We start from the raw sequence: 15,222 nt of genomic DNA, 5'->3' as shown, positions 1-15,222 counted from the left end.
CGAGGTTCAGAACTAAAATACCCCAGGCAAGCAGAACTGAACAAGAAAAACTGTTTCAAGTTATTAGAGCCATAAACTCTAAACATTTTTTTAACGAATTTTTTATGAGATTTGGGTGCGAAGTAGGTACCAAAACTCCTTTTGGCTCCGGCAAGCTTTCCTCATATTCACTACTTTTTTAGGCCACGAGCCGCCGCTGCTAGAACCTTTATCTCAGCTTTTTTACGTGGTGAAAGATCACGTTTTTTACCCATGATGAAAGCGTACAAACAGATTATTTAAACTCTGCACTCGAAATAAACAAATAACTGCGTAATATAAAACTGTTTAATAAACAAACACAGCACATAAAGCTACAGAGACAAGTTCGCAACTGAAGCACCTGCGAACGCGATGGGAGCAGGTTAGACTTGTTTACGTTCCGGCAAGAATTGATTAAGACAGTGTTGCCATTTATGACAAATACGAAACACATACTAAATTTCCTGAATAAAAATCCATTTCATGTATGTTTTTATGTGAATTGAACTTCATATAAACTCGAACAAAACATCAAATTATTAAAAAACAGAAGTGCGTCTAATAATTTGGCCAGGGACTGTACATACTTAATAAGGCATAATAAATGTTACAAACAGCATAATATATCGTTGTTATGTTTTACCTTTCTTACCCGTTTCATTAATGAAGGTTACTTTAACAATGCATTGATATTTAACGAAGGGTTTTTGCAATCTGAGCAAGTAATACGTAAGGTATTTTGTATGTCAGGGAAGTATCTCGCTTGGATAATTATTTATTTTTAAAAATAAAATGGACGGGCAGCTTTATTTTCGAATATTGACACATTTAACTTTATTTCGGAAACCTTAACAGTTTGAGCGATACATCGGCCTACCAAACACCCTGTATATATATATATATATATATATATATATATATATATATATATATATATATATATATATGTATATATATATACATATATATATATATATATATATATATATATATATATATATATATATATATATATATATTATATATATATATATATATATATATATATCTTTCTTTCTTTCTCCCCTTCCTTTTAGGGTGTCGGATTTGGGCTAGCTATTTTAATTTCCATTTACCCACCTCTTCCATTATTTTCTGTTTCCTGCCATTATTTTCAATTCCTCGAGTGATTTTTGTTTAAGTTTTCCAGCCTCTACTACATGCTGTATCCATTTTTTTCTTGGTCTGAGTCTTTTTCTTTTTCCGATGTTTTTTGCTTCATAAATTTTTCTTGTTATTCTATTTAATTACATCCTCATCAGATGCCCATACCAGTTCATTTGTCTCTTTTCTATTTTGTTCATTATTGGTTCCTGGTTGGCCATTCTCCTAATAGTCTCGTTGCTTAATCTATCCCATTTTGTCTTTCCAACTATCTTTCTTAGATGTCTCATCTCCATTGCGTTTATCCTGCTCTTATGTTTTTCCAGAATTGTCCAGTTTTCAATTGCATAGAGCACAGTCGGTATCATGCATAATATAACTTGTTTGTTTTCTTTGCTCTCTTTGTTATTTCCCAGTCTATTTTTCCATAATTAGTTATTATACTTCCCAGGTATTCGTAAGTTGTTACTATTTCCAATTCTGTTTTTACATTTTATCTTTATTTGATTATCTTCCTTATCTCCTTTGTCGCTGATTATCATTATCTTACTTTTTTCCTCGTTTATCTCCATTTTAAGTTCTTCTATTTGTTCTACCCATATATCCATTAGTTTCTGCATTTTATTCTCGGAATGTGCTATTAGTACTATGTCGTCTGCATACATTAAGGACTCTATTGTTACCGGTTGTAATCTGCGGTAACCTATTATTGTCTGTAGTTGATTAGTTCTGACTCTAGTGTTTCTTATCAATTCGTTCAACACTATTATGAATAGCAAAGGGCTGAGACTATCTCCTTGTTTAATACCTCTCTTCCAATTAAATGCTTCCGATCTTTCCCCTGTTATTTGTACCCTTCCTTTTACCTCTTTGTAAGTACTTTCTATAATTTTTATCAATGCATTAGGTACGTTAATTTTCCTCAAGCATTTCCCTATAATATGTCTTTCTATCGTGTCAAATGCTGCTCTTAGGTCTATGAATGCTAATACTAGTTTTTTTCCCGTATCTATGCTTCTTTCTATTAGGTTTCTAATGATATATATGTTGTCATTTGTCTGTCTTCCCGGTCTAAATGCCATTTGTTCTTCTCCCAATACCATTTCTACTTCTTGTCCCAGTCTCTTCTCTATTATTTTCGTATATATTTTAAAGCACACCGATGCCAGACATATTGCCCTATAGTTGTCGTAGTTTACATGTTCTCCTTTTTTGTATATTGGTACGATGATATTGTTCTGCCAGTCCTTAGGGATTGTTTGTTTTTTCCACGCCTCTTTATATATTTTCCATAGCCAGTTTATTCCTTCTTCTCCTATGTATTTTACCATTTCCGGTTCAATTTCATCATCTCCACCTGCCTTGCCTATTTTTATATTTGATAATCCTTCTATTACTTCTTCTCTACTTATTTGCTCTGGCTCTGTGTTTTCTTCGCCTTCATTGATTATATTGTCTTCCTTTATCACTTCGGTATCAAATTTTTTCTCATAATATTCTTTCCATACCATAGCAATTTGTTCTGGGCTTATTTGTATTTGGTTTGAAGTATCTCTTACTGCGTTTATTTCCCTTTGTTTTCCCTGTCTTATGTGTCGTATTGTCGTCCAAAAGTTTCTATTATTTGTTATATATTCTTCCAATAAGTTCTCCAAATTCTTTTTATGTTTTTGTTTTTGCTTGTGTGACTGTCTTTTTGCCAATCGTCTCTGCCTATAGTATTTTTCTTTATCTTCTTATAAATCCGTTTCGAGGTATTTTTTCCATGCTATTTTCTTCTTTTTTATTTCTGTCTTCACTTCTTTATTCCACCACCTTGTCCTTTTTAACTGTTTATTATATTTTTTGATTCCACACACTTCAGTTGCTGTTGTCTTTAATACTTCACTGTATGTATTCCATCTTTCTCATTGTCCACCTTTCTCTTCTCTTTGGCGCTATATTTGTCTCAGTCTTTTGTTAGTTTTCTCCGTGTAAAATTCTCGCACACTTTTTATCTTTAGTTTGTTTACATTTACTTTCTTGTTACTTCTATATACCGACTCCTTCTTTTGCTCTGTGATCCTGTGGTACTCCGGAATAATATAGACTATATTTCTCATTGATATTGATGTGTCCTTTCCCTATCTTTTTTGTCTCGCTTATTCCCATTATTTGTACGTTCATTTTTTTCCATTTCTTCCGTAGCTTCTATTTCCTTGCCGGTCAGAGATGTCACATTCCATGTCGCTAATCCTATATGATTTGTCTTGTTAAGATGTATTTCCTTATTACTGTATTCTTCTTCTCCATTATTGGTGTTAACGTTGATTTCATGCTCCCTGGTTTTTGTATTAACATTATATCCGTTATTTATTTTATTACCGTTTTTATTTCTAATGCTAATATTTAATTTTTCCCTACCTTCATTACTAATGCTATGCCCATTTTTGATATTCCCCCTAACTATAATATTATCACTACTGTTAGTAAGCCTAATACCCATATTCCTATCACAAGTCATATTTCTAATGGCATACTTATCATTTACATTTCTAATCCTATTCCTATTACTACTTAAAACTAAACATTTATCATCATTGTCCGGTTTATTTTGTAATTCTTCTTTCTCTATTCGTTGCTTGGCCTCTCCTTGGTTCTTTTTATGTTGCTCTGGTAGTTTGTTGAACTCTCTATTTCCACTACTTTTTCTTCTTTATAGCACCATCTCCATTCCTTGCCATATACTGTGATTTTATTGTAATCTATTTTGACCATTTTTCCATTTTCCCTCATTTCTCTTGCTTTATCTCTTAAAGCTTTCATTTTCTCTCTCTCTCCTTTTGTGAGATCCTCTGTAATCCATATTTTTTTGGTCTTCACATTCTTAAGTTTGTATTTGTTTCTTAAGATTGTTGTTTTTTCTTCTTCGCTTTCTAGTTCAATTAAGCATGTTTTGTGCCTATTTTTTGTGCTCTTTTAATATTAGTTTTGACTTCAAGATGATTTTCTAACATAGTAGTCATTCCTTCTTTCAATGTTTTTGGGTCTTCAGAGTCTATTATTGCTCCACTTATGATTATATTCTTCTTTCTTTTTTCTTTGTCTAATCTTTCCAATGAGTGTTTTAGATCATTTAATTCTTCCGTTATCTTTTTGTTATCAGTTTTGGTTAGTTCATTTTCTCTTTTCAGTTCTTCTTTCTCTTTTGTCCATTCTTCCTTCACCCTTTCTATTTCCAGCTTTATGATTTTTATTTCTTCATTATTTAGTTTTATCTCTTCTTTAACTTCATTTATATATCTTCTGATCTCCTTATTTTCTTCCTTCATTTCTGTTTTCAGCTCTTTTATCTCCGTTTTAATCTCCTTATTTATTTCTTCTAGTAGTTTCTTTAGTTCTTCCATTTCACGATTTTTTATGTTATCCTTTGGAGGTGTTCTTAACGTAGCTTTGCTTCTTTTGAAGGCTTTCTCCTCGTCGGATGAGTTATCGTGTTCTGGTTTATTTCTTTTGCTGCTCATTCGATTTTGTTACCTTCTATATTAATATATATTTTCTATATTAATATACACCAATATAGTATTTTCCTATATTAATTAAACTTTTTTATTACAATAACTATTAATATTTATTATTTTAATTTAATTTTATTCTAATCTTAACTTTAAACTAATTTATTCTAAGGCCGGATCTGGATTTTTGTAATAAACTTATGATGCTTTTATTTTAATATTTAATTTTTGTGGGCACTAATTACTTTCTTATCTGCCAAGAAACCAAAAAACGCGTAGGAATGCCTAAGCGGGTCGACCCGGCGGGCGAACTTTCGACACCAAATTGTCTTTGTACCTGGGGTAATCGAAGGGTCAAATTTTATTATAGAAAATTTCGACACCACGGCGTAAAGCAGGTAGGTAGGTAATTAGCGGCGATGGACATTTGCACCCAAGCAGGACAAGCGGGTTTTCCCAATATTTATTGTCACGGCGGGGGGCGTGGCACTTGTGTACTTGTGACTAAATTATTTCAGTTGTTATTTATTTCTTGTTTGACGTTGACTTGTGCACGTATACGGATATTTAAAAAATGAGTTTGATAAAAAGTTCCCGTGGTCGAGATTTATTAGTGGTGGAGCATCATTCGTTCTCGAAACAGAAAGTGTTAAAAAGCGGCGAGATATTTTGGCGCTGCATCCAAAGAAACACTAAGTGTTCCTCAAAAGTGTTTACAATAGGCTGTGAGGACCTCACCATCACAAGAAGTGATTTGGTACATAATCATGAAGCCGATCCAAAAAAGCTTGAAGTAAAGATGGTAACCAATGCATGTAAAAGAAAAGCCCAAGAGGACATATCGGAAAAGCCTGCCAAAATTACAAGAACTGCTGTTGCTGAGTGTGATGCCAATTTGCTGACGGTTCCTGACATAGCTAGCATAAGAAAGAACATTTACAACTGTCGTCCTAAACTGTTACCAGGTCCGTTACGAAGAAGCATATCAGAAGTCCATAACGCGGTTAGTAATTATTCTCCTAAAACCTGTCGCAATGAAAGTTTTTTGTTTTTAAATCATCCTGAATTAAATGTAATTGTATTTTCATGCGAGACAAATATTTGTTTGTTGTGTAAATTAAAAACTTTGTATATGGATGGTACATTTTCATACAGTACCAAATATTTTCTACAATTATTTACTATACATGGCTTGGAAAATGAACATTATGTTCCTTTAGCATACTGTTTGTTAAAGGACAAATTGTCAATGACATACAAAAATTTATTTTCTTTATTAAGGTCTAAGATTTTTGAAACATTTCAATTATCATTAGAGCCAACTGAAATATTTGTGAACTTTGAAAAGCAATTCACTGTGCTTTATTGTATATGTGGCCCAATGCAAAAATTAGTGGATGCCGTTTTCACTTACACCAAAACTGGTTTAAAAAAATTCAATCTTTGGGTTTGGTACAAGAATATAAGGATACAAATTCAGAAATTGGAAAATGGTTAAGGCATACGTTTGGTTAAACTTATTTAAATCCAGCAGAAGTTGAAGAATGCTTTCTTTATGATTTAATGTCATACAAACCTATAAACGCAACACTTGATATATATGCAGATTATTTACTGGAAAATTACATTTTCGATAGCGCTCTATTTCCACCACACATATGGTCTAATCAGAATCCGTCTATTGCGAGGACCACAAATGCCTGTGAATTCTTTCATTCGAGATTTAATTCTTCTTTTTATTCAACACATCCTTCTATTTTTATTTTTATTGAAAAGTTAAAAGAATTTCAAGTAGACACTTATGTCAAAATAAATAGTTTACATATACCAGCAAAAATCAAAGATACTACTGTTAAGGCTAAATTGGCATTTTTGGAGAAAATGATGGATAAACTACGATCCCAACAAATACGTAGGTTAGATTTTATAAAAGCTGTATAATGGCTGTATCTTATCATTCCTATAATAGCAAATAAATCATTGTATACAAGTATATTAACGGTAAAATGTACAAAAATTAGGTACTAGTTGTATTATATTAAGATATTATTACAGTTATAAAGAAATAAAATGCACATTACTTTTATTAAAATAAAGTCGCAGCTATATTTATTTGGTGTCGAATATACCTGTAAGATAAAAACGGGAATTGGGGCTGGTGTCGAAAATTGCCATTAAATTTTAGTCGCTACCTGCTTAGTGTCGAAATTTCCTACGCCCGGTCGACCCCTCGGACTTAAAACATTCTCCAAAACCCGTTTTTTTTAATCTTTCACACAATTATTTATTTACTCAAAACTTATTAAAATTATTTAAAATGGTTATATCTTACTTGTCTGATGGTATTTCTTTTATTCACTACTATCACCTGTATGCACTTAACTTTTAACTCTTATTTTTGAACTTTGTTGAATTTTTTAACTTGTAATTCCCCAATTATTTGAATTATTTTGATTAATCTCTCTAGAGTTTTTAGTATACAAGAACTTAAAGATATAGGTCTGTAAGACTCAACGTTGTTATCTGGCTTTCCTGGCTTCTTTATAGGCAATACAATGTAGTCCTTCCATGTTTTGGTAATTAAATTCTCATTTTGCCATATATTGTTAAAAATTTGTAATAATAATGATTTGTATTCTGTGGGTAAAAAATATAACATAGAGTATGATATACAGTCCATCCCTGGAGACGAACTATTATTTTGTTTGAGTCCATAATTTAATTCCCACAATTCAAATGGTTTTTCTAGATTGAAATATTCTCTGGAAACGGTGACTGTAACTTCGTTTATTTGATTTGGTACCCAAGGAGGTGAAATTTTCAAGTGGAAATCTTCTATCCATGCAGCTTCGCAGTTTATCGGGAGTTTATTGAACTGTTTTCGGTTTTTGTAGCGATGTACTTTCTTCCAGACGTCGCTGATTGGACTGTGTGAGTTAAGGCTTTCGCAGTAGTTTATCCAACTTTGTTTTTTTCTATTTTTAAAAATTATCTTTGCTAATGCATCCAATTTTTTGTATTCAATTAAATTATGAATATTGGGATTTGTTTTATAACGTCTATAGGCTGTTTTACGGTTATTTGCAGCTGTTTCGCAGTTATTATCCCACCATGGTTTTGGAATCTTTTTTGTAGGATATATTTTATTTTTTGGTACTTTTGGAATAGCAATGGATGCGCATCTATTTATTTCATTGACTAATTCTTCATAAGTTTGAGGAAGTATTTCTGAAGAAAAGTTGGATGAATACAGATTCCAATGTGCTTTATTTAGATTCCATCTTTTTTGTGTATTGTTACCAGGTGGTGTTGCTTGTTTGAAATTTTCTAAGGAGATGGTCAAGGTTAGATGGTCAGAACCATGTGGATCTTGAATAACAGACCAAGTTAATTTAGATATAATGTCCTGGGTGCAGATTGTTACATCGATTGCTGATGGACTGGAACTCAGTGCAAGAGTTGGAGAACCATCATTTAAGTATAATAGATTACATTGTTCTATCGCCTCTAATAAAACTTTACCGTGAGTATCATTAGTTTCGCATCCCCATGCCATATTGTGAGCGTTGAAGTCCCCTCCAATGATGAATGGCGGAGGAATGTGTTGAAAAAAATGGATCCATTCTTCAACTGTTACTCTAATACTTGGTTCTTTGTATATGGATATTATATGTATAGGTTTATTGATACAAGAAACTTTAACAGCCATGCATGTGTAAGTAAAATTATAGTTATCTAATAAATTTATTTCTTCTACAATTATTTTATCTTTAAATAGAATTGCTCTACCTCCATAGCCATCTGGGCGATCAGATCTAAAGCAATTATAACCAGCGAAGTTATAGAATTTTCCTGGTTTAAACCATGTTTCTGATAACATGGCCACATACACATTTTTTTGAATAAGTAAGGCTTCTAAATTTGGTTTATTAGAAACTGCTGAGCGGCAGTTCCATTGTAAAAATTTTATAGGACTAGTTATGTCTGAGAAGATGACGTTTGACCATGTAAGTCTTCTTGCAAGATCGATGCCGTACTTAAGTATTTATTAATTTGTTGTATAATCTCTGTTTTTGATGCGTCTAAATTTTCAGTGAGTTTTAATGAACTAATTATATTAAGAACCAATTCTAAAATTACATTATTTAAATCTAATGATACTCCCTGTGTCTGCAAATTAGTTGTATTTCTATTCTCTGTATATTTAGAGGTATTATAAATACCACCTTTTTGTTTAAGGATATTTATTGGGGAAATTATTTATTTCTAGCTGATTCCAAAGGGTCGGGAGTACTTGGACGTTGTCGTTTTAAATTTGATTTTTCTGGACTACTGCTGGTATAAAACATTTGTGAAGAGAATTTTTTTGCGAACGAACCAGTTTGATTTGGAGTTACTTGATAGGACGGATCATTGGTATTAGAGTTGGTTGTCAAGGAAGAACTATTATGTCTGGCGGCGATATTAGTATATGATTTTTTCGGTATTTGTTTGCATGTGTCGTCTCCGGTGTAATTAATAAACGTATGAAAATCTAATTGCAACTTGGTGCAAGTTTCCATGTTTATTAATTTGTCCAACTATTGCGCAATATGGTGTAATATTGCGTAGTTGGCCGGTACGCTCTTATTGTGGCATTATCTTGAAGAGACAATGCCATTATGGTTTTATTAGGTGGTGGAAATAAAACACATCCTTTCTAAGAAGAAAAAAACTCAGCTTCAGAGTCTTAGAAAGAAACAGAGCCCTTCGAGCAAAGTGCTCTAGGGAGCTACCCTACACGGGTAAAACCATGAGTTAGACACTACTATCACAACTGACACAACTGACTTGAGATCCGAAAATGTCCCATATTTAAAGATAAATTAACTTTTATATGAAACTTTTTCATTTCTCAACCAATTAAATTTAATTATATGTTCCAGAAGGAAGGGCGATGAACATCAAAGTGCGTGATTGGTGGCACTTGATGACATCCCCCCTGCTTTGGAGACTCTGAGGCTGATAAAAAAAGATGATTTTATTAAAAAACTTAAGAAAACAATTTTTTTTACAAATCACATATAGAAAAGAAAAAAAATGCATAAAATATATCAAATATAACATGAAATATATCAAAATGAATATGTCTATATTGTCAAATTATTTACAAGTCCTCTAACACACACTACACTCGCGTACACTCGCGTAGCGCGCACTTGCACTGCACAAAAATACTCACAGGCGGTCGTCGGTGTTGTTGACAGCATCTGCAGGTCCATCCTCGACGACGTGCTCTCGTTCTACGGCGGCTTCGTCCTCTCTAGCTGTACATTTCCCATCTGCATGTCGCCGGTGTGTCGTAGGCGAGTTTGCCTGAGCCTCCGTGGTGCTCTGGACCACATAATGGTAGGGCAGGCAGTGACTGGCTACTGCGGAGACATCCATTGCATCAGATACTTAGCATCAAGTAGGCTGGCTCGTCGGAGATGTGGCACATCGACGGTTTCCGGGCTGCAGAAAGTGGATATCGGACGTTAGTTTGGTATACTAACATCCGATGCTTCTCCCCGCTGTTTTCTTGAGTGGTTTTGATGCAGGCATCGTGTTGGAACTGTTTGCGATTTTCGATCGCGGAGCATGAGAACTCTGACATCTCGGAGTCGTGGTAGAGTTCGTTGAAGGTTGGGCGCCATGTCGTCTCCGGTGTAATTAATAAACGTATGAAAAACTGGTTGCAACTTGGTGCAAGTTTCCATGTTTATTAATTTGTCCAACTATTGCGCAATATGGTGTAATATTGCGTAGTTGGCCGGTACGCTCTTATTGTGGCATTATCTTGAAGAGACAATGCCATTATGGTTTTATTAGGTGGTGGAAATAAAACACATCCTTTCTAAGAAGAAAAAAACTCAGCTTCAGAGTCTTAGAAAGAAACAGAGCCCTTCGAGCAAAGTGCTCTAGGGAGCTACCCTACACGGGTAAAACCATGAGTTAGACACTACTATCACAACTGACACAACTGACTTGAGATCCGAAAATGTCCCATATTTAAAGATAAATGAACTTTTATATGAAACTTTTTCATTTCTCAACCAATTAAATTGAATTATATGTTCCAGAAGGAAGGGCGATGAACATCAAAGTGCGTGATTGGTGGCACTTGATGACATCCCCCCTGCTTTGGAGACTCTGAGGCTGATAAAAAAAGATGATTTTATTAAAAAACTTAAGAAAACAATTTTTTTTACAAATCACATATAGAAAAGAAAAAAAATGCATAAAATATATCAAATATAACATGAAATATATCAAAATGAATATGTCTATATTGTCAAATTACTTACAAGTCCTCTAACACACACTACACTCGCGTACACTCGCGTAGCGCGCACTTGCACTGCACAAAAACACTCACAGGCGGTGGTCGGTGTTGTTGACAGCATCTGCAGGTCCATCCTCGACGACGTGCTCTCGTTCTACGGCGGCTTCGTCCTCTCTAGCTGTACATTTCCCATCTGCATGTCGCCGGTGTGTCGTAGGCGAGTTTGCCTGGGCCTATGTGGTGCTCTGGACCACATAATGGTAGGGCAGGCAGTGACTGGCTACTGCGGAGACATCCATTGCATCAGGTACTTAGCATCAAGTAGGCTGGCTCGTCGGAGATGTGGAACATCGACGGTTTCAGGGCTGCAGAAGGTGGATATCGGCCTGTTAGTTTGGTGTACTAACATCCGATGCTTCTCCCCGCTGTTTTCTTGAGTGGTTTTGATGCAGGCATCGTGTTGGAACTGTTTGCGATTTTCGATCGCGGAGCATGAGAACTCTAACATCTCGGAGTCGTGGTAGAGTTCGTTGAAGGTTGGGCGCCATGTCGTCTCCGGTGTAATTAATAAACGTATGAAAATCTGATTGCAACTTGGTGCAAGTTTCCATGTTTATTAATTTGTCCAACTATTGCGCAATATGGTGTAATATTGCGTAGTTGGCCGGTACGCTCTTATTGTGGCATTATCTTGAAGAGACAATGCCATTATGGTTTTATTAGGTGGTGGAAACAAAACACATTCTTTCTAAGAAGAAAAAAAACTCAGCTTCAGAGTCTTAGAAAGAAACAGAGCCCTTCGAGCAAAGTGCTCTAGGGAGCTACCCTACACGGGTAAAACCATGAGTTAGACACTACTATCACAACTGACACAACTGACCTGATATCCGAAAATGTTCCATATTTAAAGATAAATTAACTTTTATATGAAACTTTTTCATTTCTCAACCAATTAAATTTAATTATAAGTTCCAGAAGGAAGGGCGATGAACATCGAAGTGCGTGATTGGTGGCACTTGATGACACATGCATCAAAGAAATTTAAATTTAATGATGACATTGTATTCTTGATTTGTTTTTGCCTAGAGAACTCAGGGCATGCACTTAGGTGTGTCGTAAAATGATTACCTTGACAGCTGAAACAGGTAGGAGTATATATATTTACTGTACAGTCTTTTGTGTTATGAAAATCATGACATTTATTGCACCTGGGACGTGCTTTTCATTGAGATCCAAGATGTCCAAAACGAAGGCAAGAGAAACATAATAAAACTTTTTGAACATAGGGTTCGACTTCTTTAATTACTTTATTAATTATGATATATTTTGGAAGAGTTTGTGCTTTAAAATTTACAATACATGATTTGGTTGGAACCTTGTCTATTACTGTTTTATCTTCGATATGTTTTTCTACCTTTCTATTTATTCTTCTAACTGAAGCTACTTCAAACTTACAGTGCATATCGTATTGTTTAATTTTATTTTTGATGTATTCCTCAGAAAATTCAGTATCTATATCTCTAATTATACCCTGTCTATGTAGTATAAACTTCGGAACGTAAACATCAAAATTGTTGTTTGTAAATAATGAGCAAGTTTTTTGATTGATTAAAAAATTGGCCGATTGATAGTCTTTAAATTTAATTCTGATTCTATTCTTGCCGATTGAATCAATACTAGTAATTTTGGAAATCCAATCTAAATTTGGAAAATTTGAGAGTATAATATTACCGATGTTGATGGCATTTATCTTACCTTTAAAATCAGGAGTATTATTTTCTATATATACATGAAAAGGGCCTGTATCACTGCTCTGATATAGAAATTGTTCTCTTACATTTTCTGTAGAAATATTAGAAGTTTTACTACTTACAGTTTCTCCGTTGTTTTTTGAGTTACCGTCCCAGGTGTTGTTTATATTGGATTTTATTTTTTCTATATTAACATCTTCCAGCATCCGGCTAATATCTGGAGGTTTGTCTGGTGGTCTCCCCGCATAATCCATATCAAGTTTTTAATAACTTAACACTTTATCACTTTGAATCTATCCTACACTTATTAACATTTATCGTATCCAAACAGTAACCCCCAATGGGGGTAAAATAAATTCAAATACACTGAACTTTTATATTTTTCTTAGTCACAAATTGCTTTACAAAAAACTTTTCACTTTATATAGAGATAACGTTAATGAGCTTGGAACGACAAAACAACTTCCTCGTACAAAGGCCACAACTGGACTGAGGCCGGTTCTCATACTAGTTAATAAACTTACCAGGCAAACAACACTTATTGATGTGGCGATACCTATCAGCAATAATTTGCGTGTTAAATACAACGAAAATATCGCCAAATATAGAGATCTGAAAATACAAATCAGGATACAATATAGAATGGAAAGTACCCAGACAGTACCTATTATTCTATCGACTACTGGTGTTACTCCCAAAAACCTCCTAGCGAACATAAAACAGCTGGGTCTAAATGAACATCTTTATAAGGCAATGCAGAAAGCTGTACTCCTCGCAACGTCCAGATGTGTACGAAAATTTTTGGGAGATACTCCAGCATACAAATACTCGGCATACATACTCGATAACACGGAAATAGTCCCACCAGAGCTCAATCCTTTTGATACAGTAGGTATCTGGGATGAGTGAATTTTCCCCTTAGAGGGACTGTGAGACGTATGGCTAAATCTTGGATATTACTCCAAATTAAGCATAAAATTCCAACATTCCATTCAAAATAAGAAATCTTACCGCGGTTATCAGTCAAACTGAGTAGATACTTAAGTATAGTAAATATAGTGAAAATACTCAAAAGTAATAATTTAAAAAAATATATTAATTTAGAAGGTGGAGCATGTTTTACCCCCTCCTTCTGCTCTACATTTTCATAAATATACTACAATAAATCATTTAAAACTTTTAATTGAATTGTTGTGTAAATGATCCTGTATAGTATAGCGTCTGAAACAATTTAAACGGTAGAAATTCGAAACAAATAGAATTTTTTACAAAATAAATTTAACAGAAAAAGGTGCACAATACATGTTTAATTACTAAGACAATTTGTAAAAACAAAATATGCTCAGAAAAAAATATAAATATTAAATTTGACTTTGTATCTGCCAAATATTTCTGCATAAAATCTTTGTAATTGCCATTATTATAAAACTCTTAATTACTTATTTAGAAAATATAATTTAAGTTAGCTTTTCGGAACAAATAAAATAGCTGCGAGACCCGACAGATGGGAAAGTGCGGGACACGGGACGGAACAAGAGCCTATCCTGCGTCAAGCTGTCCCACGTGAAACCCTAATTCTAGTAACTCATGTTACATTAAAAAATGGTACTCTGCTAACATTCAAATCATCCACATCCAAAATAACAAAGCTGCCAGTAAACATAAGATTCTAGGTTTCATTTTTGATATTTGCCTCACATGGAAACCACAAATCACAAACGTCAAAGCCAATTACTTAACTAGATTGGATCTTCTAAAATCTCTAGCACATAATTACTGGGGGTTGATGAAGATATCCTACTTAAGATATACAGATCTTTTATTCGCTCTCGACTGGTGTATGATAGCTTCATATACATGTCAACATCAAAGCCTTCGCTGTGAGACAAGTGAACTTCCCCTTTAGGTTCGAAGACAACAACTGCTTCTGAAAAACTTTGCTAGAGTATATTCGAATTGGAATAACCCTGTATATGAGCTAATTCACAAACCCTATAATTATGAGCCTAACAGTAAATATCAGACATTACCCCAAATTTTACTTCCCCTTACACGACCGATTGATCTGTCAGTAACAGATACTCATATACTGTTAACCCCGTCTTACTAATTACCCCTAAGACTAATTACGTTACATTACACTAACCACAGTTACCACTACCAGGAGTTGCCATCATAAAAGCATTAAACAGTTTATCTAACAATATGTACAGATGTCCTCCATCAACTCGATTAAAAATATATATTCCAAGCAATCATTAATTTATGCCATACATGAAGCAACAAACGATCTCACTTCTTCTGGAACAAACATAACCTTGATTAGGATTCCTTCTCACGTTGGGATTTTAATCAATAAGACTGCTGACACTGCTGCAAAGAAATCAATTACCACCAATTCAGCATCAAAAGTGTGTCCAATTACATTCTAAACATCTACACTGTCAATCAGATCTAAAACCACATTTTAGGTTTTAAGTTAAAAGTCCTGGAAAACCAATGGAGGAAT

At 34.1% G+C, this 15,222-nt stretch overlaps 1 protein-coding gene across 1 annotated transcript in view; it reads left to right on the top strand.

Moving 5' to 3' along the window:
- Positions 1–15,222, top strand: part of LOC140436980 (retinol-binding protein pinta-like) — a 93,899-nt gene that overhangs the window by 73,621 nt on the left and 5,056 nt on the right. The gene's annotated exons all lie outside the window — the stretch shown is intronic.

Source organism: Diabrotica undecimpunctata, chromosome 3, assembly GCF_040954645.1.
Source record: "Diabrotica undecimpunctata isolate CICGRU chromosome 3, icDiaUnde3, whole genome shotgun sequence".
Taxonomy (NCBI): Eukaryota; Metazoa; Arthropoda; class Insecta; order Coleoptera; family Chrysomelidae; genus Diabrotica; species Diabrotica undecimpunctata.
The sequence above is the reverse complement of the archived record's forward strand: the minus strand, read 5'-3'. Positions and strand labels throughout refer to the sequence as shown.